Genomic DNA, 14,966 nt, shown 5'->3' with positions numbered 1-14,966 from the left:
GTACTGGGGTTGGCTGGATAGTAGTTCCTTATGTAGTGAGTGTCTTGCCAGTGGTCCTTCCCCTGCTCAAAGGTTCTGCTGTAGGGAGAGACTGTGCCTGGAGGATACTGGCCAGTCAGGAACATATAGTCATAAGGGTAAAGATTCACTGATAGACTTGTGTCCAGTCACACCATAGACACCCGGAGGTGGTGGGTTGAAACCTTGCTCCTCTGTCTCAGATTTGGAGTCTCCGCGTGAGACAATTCACCTGCCTGGTACTCTGGAGGAAGACAGTGGGTTTCACATTGCCGGGGCCAAGTGGTTCAGGAACAGGCTGACTGGAGGCAAACCGATGAGCACTAGGTCTTGCGAAAGATTCCACACCAAGAAGGACAGGAGGACTGGGATGTGCAACTGCCCAAGAGATGTCCAGGAGCAGAAGCTGCAGGTATTTCACCAACAATACAAAGATGAGAACTCGCAAGGTTGGTTAAAGCTAGAGCTCAAGTGATGGTAGGTCACATTTACCCCGTGAAGAGGCAGGTTGAAAAGGACTTGGATGTGTTGAGCCTGCAGGAGAGTATCCAGAATTTTAATGGTGCAGCAAAAGAGTTGGAGCTGTGGGAAGCTGCAGCTGGTTCCATCTGACCACTGGGTTAAGCCTAATACAATTCTCCTTTCTTTGTGTTTTTTCTTTTATGTATTAATCTGGTAATTTTTGTTGCTCTGTCCCATGTCCCATTCTCATTACACACGCCCAAGCAAGATCCAAAGACAAACAATTCTTTGTTCTTCTGAGCAGTTAGAAAATGATTTAGTGTTTGTCAAATGGTGTGATCTGCCCATACTGTAATACAGATGATGCAGATCATTTTAGTTCATTTTTAATTTAATTGTTCAGCAGTTCTCCTCTAAGTATCAGTTTGTCCAGAAGGGAGGGGGAAAAAGACGCACAGCAACAGAGAGATGTAATGTGCTGGCACGGCCAAAAAGCCAAGAGGTCTAACATGTGGCTCCCCTGGAAGAGTAAACATTAGATCTCGGAAACATTTTAACTGCAAACAAATGTAATGAAATCATCTCTGTAAACCTAAAAGTAAAGTACAGAAGTTTCTTGTCACGTAATCATAGCTCTTCAGATCGGGGCCCCTTTCGCAGGTCCCTGCTCGAAACTGACATGGCCAAAATGAAAAGAGTATATCTCTGCAACTACAAGGTCTATATGAATAATCTCAGTATCTATATAAAGGTAACACTTCTGAGAAAAATCAAGTATAAGTACATTTACTGGGTCAGAGTAAATGAAGATGGAACACAGCATAAATGAAAGATTTAATGTCTGCCTGGAAAAAATAAATTCTGAGTTAATATCTCCTATGTAATAATGCAGATGAAGCCCATTCCTCTTGAAATTCATGGATCATCTGTCCCCCTGTAAACGATCTATGCAGTGCGGCGTAATGTCATCAGAGCTTCGAACAGACTCAACGTAAAGTTCGATGGCGTGCATGTCAGCGGCGCATTGGGCAATCTGGGTCATTGACACGTTAATAGAACCGCCGATTTTTGGTTGTTATTAGTCAATAAATGTATTGATTTACAATATAGCAGACCGACATGCCTAGTTCCTCTATGTAGTGAGTCAATAGTTGTTTTTTTTAAATCATAAATAAATCATAACTAATCATAAATCATAATCCACTAAAATGCTTTAATGCGCATGTTGATTTGATTCAGATGTGCTGATAATATACAACCTGATTATTTAAACGTCTTACCCTTCATAAGTGCAACACAGACGGTCCATTGACCCACTCTGCTGCTACCCTAATGCTTTGCTGCTCACTTCCGGGAACTATTGAGAGGCTCCGTGATCAGCCATTGCTGGGGGGAAAACAAAAAAGGTCCATTGGAGTGAGTGGAGTAGTCGCGACACACATTGGACGGTTTTGGTCGGACCCACTGTGACGCACTTGTTTTTCCCGGACGCCATTTTACGTGCAACTTCCGCTGGTGGCGACGGAACAGGCGGATTAATATCTTGCAATGACCGACTCTCTTTGTGCTAGCAAACGGGAGCGGATCCATGGATCCAAACGCAACTTTTCCCTGCAAATACTTCGACGGTAAGACATCATTTACGTATGTCGCTGTGTTGATACGAACATTGGTCGGCGGCCGATGAGCTGAATGTTTGTCTGAGAGTTAGAGGGAGGATAGCGTTGGAATCTGCGGAGGCTGGGCTGGTGTGTAGCTTGTGTTGTTAGCATGTTGGTAGCAGCAGCTATCAATGTCTCACCTCGGAACGTATTATCCATTGTGTTTTGTGCAGGTGAAAAGTGTTGATGTTTGCGTGTAGCCGAGCGTCTCCCCGTTCTGTGCAGTTGCCTGATGTTTAGCATGTAGCATGTGTGATTCAATATATCATTTTTACATGTCACTTTTTGAAACAAACTTTTTTTTTTTGCTCTTCTTCGTCTGCTCATACCATGACAGTTGGTCGGAGGGTTATAATGGACGCACCGTTGGAATCAGAGCTCTCAATTGATATGCAGCTGGTGTTGTTAGCTTGGAATATCACGACTGTCATATCAGAATCACAATCAGTTTTATTGCCAGGTACATAACAGGTTACATAGGAGGATTTTTTTTGGTGTCATTGAGGTGCATTTAGCAGTCAACATATATACACAGAAATAGAAAAATAATATAGATTAAATAAAATTCACACTATTTCAAATATATTTTTGATGAATATGTGTACATACTGGACATGTGCGTTTTATGCGATATGCTGATTTAGTTGCTTGGTGTTTTAATTGTGTTTCATGTGGGCGTAAATGGTTGACATGCACATCCTGTACGGCTTTATTGCTCCATGTTGACAAAAATTATGTGTGATTTGACCAATTGGGTCGGAACCAAGCCTTGATCAGGTTCCAATTGACTTGACGATGATTTTATTAAGGAGAAAACACTGACCCAACCCAAAATCTGTGGAACACATGAACTGAGGAAGAAAAAAATACCACGATAACCTGCACAACTAGAGCTCTAAATGTGTTTGGGGTGGCACATCCCTTCATGAAGATCCTACTCCTCTATACTCCACAGCTTGAGGCCGTGCCAAATGTGCCGTGGTTCTGTATTGTGACGGTTTCCGGCACTTCAGATGTGTATTTCCTGGCTTTCTAATCAGAATGCTATTTTGTGTCTCAAAAGGGGCTCCATTCAGTGCAACATTAGCAGCCCTCGTCTGTGATAATGTGGATGCTTCGGGCCATAGGCCACCAGCTGCATCCACTTGTCAGTCTTTGGTACAGATGCCCTGTCTGTCTGCTGTGGCGAATGGAACTCGTGGACTAAAGAGGCACTCATTGTGCGAAATGATTTCATGTACGCATTTTAATGTGCCCCATCCAATTCCTTAACACGGTTTCATTTCATCTGCTGACAGCCATCTGAACATTTTAAAAAGGGTTTAAATGGAAAGCTCCTGTCCGTCTTGTAATTCCCGTCTTTGAGTGGCCAGTGGGACCAAATGGAAAGGTTGTCGATTTTTCTAAAGAAACCCAAATACTGCAAGGCAATTCGTCCAAATCGGCTGGGTTTTCTGTGCATCGTATTAGTTTTCTTGTACAAATCAAATGAAGAGAACTCAATTATGATGGATCAATAATTCAGCGTTCTCAATCATGCTTTAATTGTAAGAAGCAATATCATCCAATCTTATTGTGTGGATAGGTGTTTGTTGTTCTGCAGAGCTTTAGCTGATTGTTTATATGAGATCAGGGCTGTGTATCAAGGAAAAGATCAGGCAATGTCACAGAGCCTTGGACAGCCAGCAAGTGGCACGTGCATAGACACACTGCCGCACACACTCGCACACACTCTTAATGACACAAACACATAACATAAAGCCAAATGCTGCCACTAAAATTTGCATGGTGCTCAGTAATGCATTAGTGAACATCACTTGGCAATCTGTTCATACGGGCTTAATTGGATTTTAATACCGCCTCTGATCTTGTTTTCTAATTAACGGCGGTGGCTGGCAACCAAGCAGAACCATGCACCCAGCAACACCTTTGATCCCGGCCATATGGAGTTCCTCCAAGCACGCCGGGGATGTAAAAATCCCTCACCTAGACGTGGCGCACAACAGGGCCCCCCGAATCAAAATGGATGGGGTGAGGAGGAAGAAGGAGGGTGGAGAATGGAGGAGTGTGGCAAGGAGTGCTGAAGGAGGAGGAGGAGGAGGAGGGGGCGGCAGCACAAGCCGGCGGGTGGGGGTGGGCAGTGGCATGTGTCATCCACACATCCCGGCGGCATTGTTATTGATTAATTTCGCTCACGATCAGTTGTGATCACCGATACATAAAACATGAGAGGGGGGGGGGACTGAATGCCCCGTACACCTTATCATCCTTGCTGCTATTCGACACCCCTTCCTTGCTACGGGGAAATGTCAATAGCTCTTCTAATCTCTTCACTTCGCCCCTTGTGGCCACTGCTTTATGCTTTTGATGAAGGGCTGCCAGAAAATGTGTCCTTTTCCACCCTTGCTTTTCCTGTTTTGGCAGACAGAGTGCGGGTATTAAAGTTTGCATCTGCATAGTGGCCCTCGCTCTCTCGTTGTTGTTATTATCCTATTCTCATAAGACACAGTTTTTAAAACTCAAATTATTTAGTACAGACAGTTGGGGGGGCTCCTCTGTGCCAGTTTTTGGAGGCTCGAGGTTGCCTCAGTACACTGACCACAGACATCCTGCAACCTCAGCAGCACAGATCTTTATGTTCGGCAACATTTCATAAGCGGGAGCATCTAATTAATGGATCTTCATGGTGTAATCAATGCAGAAAAAAAATCCTCCAGGGGAAAAAACACTAATATTGAATATTGAGTATTTATTAACATCATATCAAATGAAATATCCTCTATCCTTTTCACTCACCCTCCTGCAGCCTGCCTCTGTCGCATGAATCAGTCAGATTGAATTGTACAGAGAGGAAAGTGTATCTGTTGAACCATATTATCAATACTTAACCTCATTAAAGGGACTAATGCGACATTACATCTATTCACTTTCTACCGCCGGCAGCTAATTGGCCGAGATTTGCACAAAGGCTGTAGAACTGGGAAACTGCAACTCCGGCAACCAGCATCCAAAAAATCGTAAAAACGAAATCCACAGAAAGAGCAAAATGAACAAAAACAACATGTGTTGTATTTGCCATGTGGTGATTTTGGTAATTCTTAAATTTTTTTATTGAATTGCTTTTTGCCAATGCACATTGCTTCGGGATGTTACAGAAAGCAGGTGATGTCATAGAAATCCTTGAGGAGTGTACACGATGTAAATAATGTACTGTAATGGAGCCAGCGTGTCGGGGGTGGGGTGGGGGGGTGGGGTGGGGGGGGGGGGGGGGGGATGTTGTGTCGCGTCAGGCAGCTGGACTTCAGTTTGTAATCTGACAGGTGGGGAGGTCAGCAGTGTATATCCTCCATGGATGGATAGGAGTTTGAAAGTTAGCGTAATGATGATACACAAAACAATATGTCAGTCATCCATGCACTGTGATTTTGGTTATCTCAGCAAGCTGCCATTCCACTGCTGTCTGGTGGAAAACTGCTCATTAACTGTGCATATTAATTAAAAAAAATAACTATAATGAACGGGACAAATCTCATATCTGCAACACTTTGATTGACAACGGGGGGGGGGGGGGGGTGGTGTTTCTCGAAGGGTGTCAGATTCGCACAATACTGACACTCACATTGTTTTTTGCACAAGTTTACATCCACACGCTCAGTATGAAACAATATCATTAGACCAGCGACTGTGATTCTTGCGGCAGTGTGTCTTTTCGACTGATGATCATCGCCGCGGCAGATCTGATTAAAGAGTGTTTAAGTACGCACCGAGCGCTCTGATGCTGCTGTTTGGCAAATCTCTCCGTCTTTAATTTGTACTTCTGCAGAGAGGCACTTTGACATCAGATGGCCTTCGACTACGACGGCAGAGAGGAAGGACCTCAAAGTCCCTGCCAGTGATTGCGCCAGAATAATGACGCCTTTTTACATGCGTGTTTGTCCTTCACAGGGCAATTATTTGAACAATGTGTACGTACTGTTTTGAAGAGGATAGTGACAAATTGTGCCCTGGCTAACGACTAGAAATGCATTAAGACCAAAGTGGAGGTTCTAATAAAGAGGGTTGACAAGGCCCGAAGGCCTTCGCTTTGTTTTAAATGGAACGTTCCTTTTAATGAAAAGAGGAATCCTTGCTCTCCTCAAATAAGCAATTGTCCTTCGACCTTAGCGTGTCACAAACTTTCTCATCATCCAGCGGAGACACTTTAAAGCGCATTAAAGGACATGTCTGCTTAATAGGCACGTATGATTTTGATGTCCTTTCTTTTAAAAACTTAATGGACGACAGAAATGGTGAGTGGCCTCAGCTGATGTTTGAAACAACCAACTGCCAATGACTGACTCAAATTCTGCCACGCAAACACCGCAGTGAGGCCGTCTACATGGACCGAAAGGCCAAAAGAAAAGCCAATAACAACTGAAATTACTGAAAAAAATTCAGCATCAGCTCAGCTCTTGTTCACCGCTGTCAGTCTTCAGTTAAACATGTTTTAGCCTCGTGTGCATTAATGTACAATGTCTTAACACCTTCTGCAGCGCTTATACAGCTAACAGTGTACATGTCTTTCCCTCAGCTGTCTGCTGACTATGAGACATAATGTCACATCTTCTTCAGGTTGGACACCTTTTGATTTATCATCATACAGAATCAATACTCCACATTTACAGTAGAGCCTATGTGAAAAATACAGCAAATTCTGACTACTTGCCACAGTGTAAGATGAACAACGTATAAAATAAGTACAGGGAAGATTTACAAGAAAGAGTAGTCTGTGGCGATCATCAGATCCCTGCGAGTAAAAGTACAGCTGGTGGCGGTGCGTAAGTCCGTTCACACGTCAGCTTGCCAGTGGCACAAAAGCTGCTCCACCAGTTTGTTTGGCAAAGACGCGGAGAGGGCCTGTTTGTCAAACTGCTATCACAGACACAGGGTTAGAGTATCTAACATGCCCCTGCTATGACATTATTCACGACAGCATCTATTATAAGTTATTTTTTTCAAATGCGTAATATTATGGAGGTTTAATTTAGTCGCGCAGGACAAGGGAAGCTGCTGATCCACTAAAGAGCGCGCCGAGGAAACCGCAAAATACCACGCGGCACAAAGAAAGTATAAAATATGTACAGTATGCTTTGATGACATTTTTAGGTACAAATAGCGAAATGAGTACTACTTATTCTCCTTATGATGGGTCGCACGATATTTGACTGAAGTTTGTAAAGGGATTGCGGATGAGGCCAGGATAAAGGCGAGTTGTCATCTCAGGGGATCAAGGTTTTAGCCGTGAAATGCTTCACAAAAAAAGGAATAGAAGCTGCACCTTTGAGCCGACTTGGGCCCTCAACAGTTTGTAAATCAAGATTACAATTTGACCATAACACGATAATTGAGATGGAAAAAAAAGAGCAGATCTAAATTGATCCTGAGCCTAATCACAGAGAGTAAGAGACAGATGAAAACACCCACAAGGGGATCGTCTTAACATTTCTGCCGAAAGTAAATGTAGTGTACATGTTTTATGTGTACAGTATCTATGCATAGGGAAAATATGCGCTTGGCTGGGAGTTTAAGTTGAGGTCTAATTATGGGTTACAGAGAATAGAGACACAAAATTCTTTCTCTCCTTTTCTCACACACTTCCAAGTACAAATGTATGCATCACACACGCTGCAACGTCCACAGCAGCGTACACGCCCAGTGTACTTAGCCCAGGGTGATTCTGGCACCGACACAGAAACCGAAAGACAAGTCATATCAGCGAGGCAAAGCGTCCCTCGGGTCAAAAGGGATCAACATCAGCGGAGTGCTACAGCGGGTTTCAGGCTCGGGAGCAGTGCTGGAATGAGCCACCTTGCTCAATCGACGTTATGAGACAGAGGGTGAAAAACATTCATTTGAATTTAAGCTTGATTTATGCTGCGTGTCTTTTGTTAGTCATGAGTCAAACTGGAATTTCATGGTGTGTCCGTATCTGTCCTCCCATGATAAGATTCACACAGTCAAGGAAAAAAATAAATAGGTTTCAGTCATCGATTGTATGGAAATGATAAAACTACACAAGTTAGCACTCAGGAATACGGGTTGTCTCCAATAACAAAGGACGGGCTTTCAAAAGAACGTGGTCAAGTCAGAACCCCCCTTGTCACATGGCAATTCCCGTCTTTTCTGCCTGCCGCAAAAGGGGAGATTAAGTTGTCAAAATATGGGACCTTGGTCCAGACTGGTCTTTTGAGTGGATATTCACTAGTCTGATCTCCACCACTGCTAATAGACGGAGCTCAAAGGGGAGCAGGGAGAACAGAGGAGGGAGAGGGGTAAGGAGGCTTTAGGATCACTTTACCTGGATTCGGCAGTGTGGCGCTGGTGGATTAGTGCCCCGGGCCTCATGGCACGCTAGTCTGCAAACACCCCCATAACATTCCTGCTGCAGGTACAAACACACATGTGCTCACATGCTCATTTACAGCACAGTGGCCAGTAAACACAAACAGTTACAGTTCATTTGTACTTTGACCTCCGCCCCCCAAAGTACCCATACCTTGAAATTCAATCTCATGTACAGTACCAGCACACATCCAGATGCTAAAACACACAATACAAATGCGTCGTGATCTCTGCGCTTTCACTGTATCTCAGTCCTGTGCAGCAGCAGCAGCAGCAGCAGCAGCAGCAGCAGCCTAGATAGGGCAACACCAGATAAAACAACTACTCTTAATTCCAGGGGCTTAAAAAACTTCTGCACTGATTTCCTGGCTTGCATACAGTTGGGATGCCTCACACAAACTTTTCTTCGACATCCTCGAAGCTTTCAGAAGTCTGTTCCCGGTCTGATACTACTCTGTAAGGTCACTCACTCATCCAGAACTGCGAAACCATAACCCATAAAGGAGAAAATACAGGTTGTTCTTGGCAGGGAGGAGAGAAAGCCAACACAGCTCCATCCCTCTCTTCTGCCTCTGCCTGCTCTCCCCCCCCAGTCACTACCTGATGACTTCTCCATCCGTTTTAATTGGTAATTATTTTGCGGGGTTTAATGCCTTTATTCAGACTGTCAGTGTGGAGTCAGGAGAGGAGGATTAGGTGCCCCAGGGGGACGAGACACTGGCACGGCCAGGACAGCTCATTTTTACACGGGCAGGGGAGGAGGACAGCTCATCTTTGATCCGGTTGGGGCTTCGCAGGCCAGAGGGGTGACAGCTGCACTTTCTTTAGCCCACATTTGAATTTGAATTCTATCTTAGGATGCAGCGCGCCACGGACTTGGCAGGGCAGTGGGGTAATCTGCTCGGCACAAACGCCCGGGCCTTTTCTTCCTGTGTGCCCTCGCAGAGATTGGAGTAATTAAAGTTAAATGGAATGCATTAAAAACTCACTTGTGCCGAGGCTGTGGCGGCCGTGCCAACAGTGAATGGGCTGGGGCTGTCCTTTTACGCTACTCTAATCCTGCGGAATATATGTGTGCCCCGTGACTTTGATGCTACGCTACCAAAGCATCGGAAACGGCTACCAGTGGAGCTACAACTGACTGCTGGCTTTCACCTCAGAAGAACATCTTGGAGAGCAAATTCAGCTGGATTCTGACATTGGCAGGAGGTTGGATGGAATCGGCTCGGGGAGGCTATTAGCACTTTCCAGACTCGCATGTCACTCTCAAATTGCCCCGCTTTGATGTGCGGCCTATTTAAAATACCCACAAACCGCCTTTCCTCTGACCTGTGGTAATATTTAGAGTGAATGCGAACTAGCTGTCCATAGCAAGAACGAACAAACAAAGAACTTGTACCGTTGGAGACAAGTTGTTCTACAATAGGTTGGCCTATACATGAAAAAAACAGCTTCCCGTGCCAACACAATGCTGGCTCTTGGCGAACGCAACTTTGCAGTAAGATCTGGCCACTTCGTCAGCCAACTTTGACGCGGGACAGTAATTTACAGTAAAAAAAACGAACCTGAGTTCATCGCCATAGGCTGGGAGCCAGACCTGTTCTCCAAGGTGGATGTCAAAAGACTTCAGGCATCAGACACTAAGGTAATTGTTGCCATCTTTCATTTTAGAGGAATGTGGACGGAGACAAAGAAGGGCAGGCATCAAAACTATCATCATAATCTTTCCCTGGCTTTGTGTGTGATCCTCGAGCCCCCCTAATGAGAGGAGATAGGACGAGGAGAAACATACAGTAGGGGTGTGGGTGGGGGGTGTTTGGTGTAACGGAAACAGGGAACAGAGCGAGTGTTAAAAGACTAAGATGTAAATCGAAAAGTAATGCCACACCCCTTGGTATCGTAGGTAAGTGGTTTACTATGTGAAATATGTTAAAAGCTGTATCTCTAATCCACAAACATCTTAGGTAATCCTTCAGGCTGTGACCTATGTTCCACTCTCTCCAATCCTCAGACCTTACAAACAACTCCCCACCCAGAAAAAGCAAAAGGAATAGGTCGAGGTAGCAAACAGTCATTACAGACGTTCCCCAGGTTTCACAGAAAATGCCTACAGCGAGGGCATGCACAAATTTGTCTGACAGCACTACATGATACACCAAATATTTCCCTTTAGGCCTATGAGGGACCAGGTGTATAAACATGTTGGCCACCTAGTTTGACACTACACTATCTGACATTTGACATCGCATCATTACTTTTTCCATACCAGACGATATTTTTTCCAAAACAAAAAAACAAACAAGACACGCCAAATATTTCAGGAAGCAAAATTTGGTGTGAGGGGCATTCTTGACAGGGCACCGAGTCTAAATGACTCTGACCCGCGCAGTTTTTAAGATTTCCTTGGTGTTTAAATGGCCTTTTCCTTGCCAAGAGCTTCCACACTCCCCTCCTGGTTACGTTAGATATCTGCCTGCTCCTCCGCTGCCATTTTTCTCTCTGTTTGCTGGGCAGAAGTTAAAATCCGAGGCATGCCATTAAATATTGGATCTTAGCACGTTATTTATCCGACCCAGTATCTCAAAGGATTACGCCAGTGCCCTTTATGCAGCGAGGTGGAAAGTGGGGCCATGGAGGTCTGGGTGATGGAGGGGCATGTAGCATGTCTGACTTTCATACAGGAAACCAAAGTGTGTCTCCGAATAGATTTCAAAGTATATTCTTATTTATATTCATATTTCAAAGACTATTTTAACAGAGATTGCTTAGTGATGATTTACGATAATCATCCCCCTATCCTCCATTTAGTTTCTACACGATGAGCTGCTCAACGTGTTAGGTTGAAGACAGAGTATAATGGTTTGCTAACTCAGGTAATACAAGACGAAAAACCTGGCAATAAGCAATTGTGACACACTGTCTAACTCGTTGAGGATTTTTTTAACACGAGCCTGTCCCCTTTCCTGTTGCACGGAATATTTTGTATCAAGCACCCAAATTGGAGTTTGAAGACAGCTGATCTGACAGAGACTTCAGGCAGATCAGATGAAAGACCGTTGAAGAATGGCGAGGCAGACGACGTGAACCCACAAACCAGACAGAGGGGTAGACGGGCAGGCAGGTTGAGAGAGAGAGAGACAGATGAACAGACTAAGTGTCCCTGCCATGCGTCGTACCATGGTTGTAGATAAATCCACGCATGTGGACATTTCACCTGCGGGGTCGCAATTCAAGAGCGTATCCCGCGATGCATACGTCCTTTCTTTAAGTGCAAAATGGGGGGAAAAGTGCCATGATTACAATCATACTGGTATTGTTTGTAATAAACAGGAGAGCCGGTGCTTCTGTGGAGGGGGGATTCAAGTGCTCAGTCACTTAAAATGAGAGGAATGCCTGAATAACTAATTTAAAAGCAACTGAATACCAGTATACAACCTTGGTTTATACTTTTGTGGATTTGATTAGTGGTGATTTGTCTATTCGCTGACAGGCGTTAGATGTTGGTGAGAAAAAAAGCCAAAGCTTTTGGCTCTGAAGCCCTATTATTCATGGGCAGCCGTTGAGTGCGTATTTCCATTAGATGTGTGAAGGCCCTTTAAGGTCTAAGAATGCACTTTAATAGATACCTGTCAAATGTAATTAACTATGTTTTTCCTATATCATACGCTTTCCCTCGCCTCCAGCCAAAGGCTCCACAGTGCGTTTGTATATGAGTACACATGCATACTCAATGTGTGTGTGTGTGTGTGTGTGTGTGTGTGTGTGTGTGTGTGAGACAAGAGTCTGTCTCAGCGCCTTTTGCCACCCAGCGATTGGAGACAGTTTTAATTGCAGCATGACAACCACAAGAAAGGACCAGAAGCCCCATAAAAGCCAAAGCAAGCTGGCAGCTGTCCCACAGTGGAAAGCTAGCCATGCCATAATTACAGGTAAAAAGACCTCTAGCACTGTAGCTCAGCACCATGTTTATTTGACACCAATCATGCAACTATGCAGGTATCCTAACAATAACGTGCTCTGCCCCGACAGGACTGCGGTGCCTCTCAGGAAGACTTGGACATCACCGGCAATCAAGGTATGCCTTGTGGCGTGGAGACTGAGGCCTCGTCAGAACATGAAAGTGTGCAGCGAGACCTTGACTTTAAAGAGCTCAGGCGAATTCACCGGTGCAAGTTACATTGTTCCCCAGTCAAAGAGGGGGCCTCGCATGGCATCAATAATTCATTTTACAAGACTCACTTCTGCCTCCAGTGAGCGGGGTCGATTTAAACGTTTTGATAACCACATCCAAGGGTGTAACGGGCCACATTAAAGACGCATTAGCGAAGTTAGAGACACCTCATGCTGTGGAGGGGGAAATCGAGACTCCGCCAAAGCAGAGCCGATCACCTGTGTTCATTGTACCAGAAGGTCTGCCCCGACTTCCTTTGTAGGGTGTTTAGTTTTGAATGAGCAAGGAAGTGTTAAATGATTGTATGGATGGTGGCACACACATTTGGCCAGGCCTTTGGGAGGAGCAAGGTCGCCTCCTGAAATGACAATGGGGATAGAAACCGGGCTTGTGGCTGATGAACGCTGCGTGTTGTTAAAGAAATGTGTTTGCATGAACTGGGTCCTCAGTTCGTACGGCTCATTCAAATCAGACCTCATCTCCCAATTTTAAGCAATCACATTGGTATTCATGCCAATATATTTGCAGCGTAAATCACAAACATTTTCAGCGACATCATTGGTCTCTATTTGGAAATCCAGACCTCGGCACATAAATCTCACCTCTGCAAGTGCTTTACGAGAGCACAATGTGTGTTTTATGTGTTCTTTATGGGTGTGGAAAGGCCACATCTTGAATGACACTCACTGACAGAGCCATTGGTGGGGGGGGGGGGACTAGAAAAAAAAAAGTTTTACAGGCATCATTTTCTATAACATATGCTCACTTTCCACTTAGAATGAGTTTGTGTAAAAACACAGGGCAACACGTTTCCTCTCGCTGTTGCTCACCTCTTTGGCTGACTTATTCACTCACCAGCTCTGTTATTTACTTGTATCCTAGCGGCGGTGATTTACTAGTTAGGTAATGACTGTCGAGGCAATTGGCTGCTAAAGTGGTGAACCGGGGCTCAAGTGAAGGGCCGTGTTTATCATGGTATTGACTTTCTGACGAGAGTGCCGCGGACTCTTATGTCAATGGGAATGCTGGGCCACGTGACCGTACGCACCATGCCCATACTTTCCACGTCGTCTTAATTTTTCAATCGTGATCTTTCTTCTTTCACTTTGGGCAGTATTGGATTGTGTCACAACGCTAAAAGATGTGAGCAAACATGACACTGTGGCCTCCGGTAGCCTAGACGCCAACATGATGAATGCTCAACCCCCCCATTCAGAAAGATATAAGATGACATGTCAGCAATTAGGAGATTTGGTTGATAAAGTTAGCCAACATGAACAACCGCAGGGGGCAAAACCCCCCCCAAAAATATTGAAATTTTATGGAAATACACCTATTCGATTTTTTTGCTTTGAGTTAAAATGAGCAAATTGGTACCACTCTCATGTCTGTATGCTAAATATGGAGCATGAGCCACGGTGTGATTTGCTTAGTTTAGCATAAAGATTGAAAGCAGTGGGGTATTGCTCACATGGCTCACATCAAACCTCCAAAAATATGGCAATCCAAGCCATGGTTGCCTGGCAACCGCATGGTAACAAAAACACCTAAGGAATTTATTTTTCCCAGCATCTTTTCACAAAACAAATATATAAAGTATTTTCCTACTTTTGGTTTTGAACCCAACGAACAGACAAAATACAACATTTAAATTTACAGGTCTTTGCAGGTTTAAAAACAATGTAATTAGGAGAGAGGCGGACAAACCGGTGATCCAGGTTCCCTAGTCTTAATGCTAAGCTAGGTTAATCATCCTCTCCCTCTTGATCCATATTTAGCATAGGGATATAAGAGTGCTGTTTAGCTGTTGGCAAGTGAGCAAACAAGCTTACCTCCCAAAAATAAACAGTTCCTTCACCCGAAGGCAGAGGGATCTGTGAGTCAGAGGCACTGTGTACCTGATCCAGCAGGTCATTCTAGGTGACGTGCCAAGTAGAACAGGGGCCGTGTGGGATGGTGCAGGCAGCCGTGGACGTCAGGTAGCGATGTTAAAGCTCATGTGATCAGATAAAGTTGATACCGCACAGGAACATTTTCACATGTTAGATACCACAGATAATCATTAGGTCAGTGTCGATTGGCTTCGATGAACATTACGCAAAGACAGTTCTTGTCGAAGGTCCATTTTGGGTAAAATATTTAACCCGTTAAAAAATCCAAATCTTCACGAATTGATTTCTGCTCCCTGAGGATTTTTAGTCTACACTGTTGCCCAGCTTGACAGTACTGACGAAATGAATCGTTGAGCAGTTTGGTACGGGTACACAAGATTC

The 14,966-nt window shown here is 44.5% G+C and overlaps 1 long non-coding RNA gene across 2 annotated transcripts in view; it reads left to right on the top strand.

Annotated features, from left to right (window-relative positions):
- Positions 1-1,883: 1,883 nt before the first annotated feature.
- Positions 1,884-14,966, top strand: part of LOC118290592 — a 53,436-nt gene continuing 40,353 nt past the window's right edge. For both annotated transcript variants that reach the window (XR_004786457.2, XR_007030125.1), the window contains exons 1-3: positions 1,884-2,108; positions 12,303-12,451; positions 12,552-12,597. This is a non-coding gene — a long non-coding RNA (uncharacterized LOC118290592). The remainder of the gene's footprint in view (positions 2,109-12,302; positions 12,452-12,551; positions 12,598-14,966) is intronic.

The sequence above is a fragment of the Scophthalmus maximus genome, chromosome 18 (genome assembly GCF_022379125.1).
Source record: "Scophthalmus maximus strain ysfricsl-2021 chromosome 18, ASM2237912v1, whole genome shotgun sequence".
NCBI classification, from domain to species: domain Eukaryota; kingdom Metazoa; phylum Chordata; class Actinopteri; order Pleuronectiformes; family Scophthalmidae; genus Scophthalmus; species Scophthalmus maximus.
Note: the sequence above shows the minus strand (reverse complement) of the source record. Positions and strands in the feature narration are given on the sequence as shown.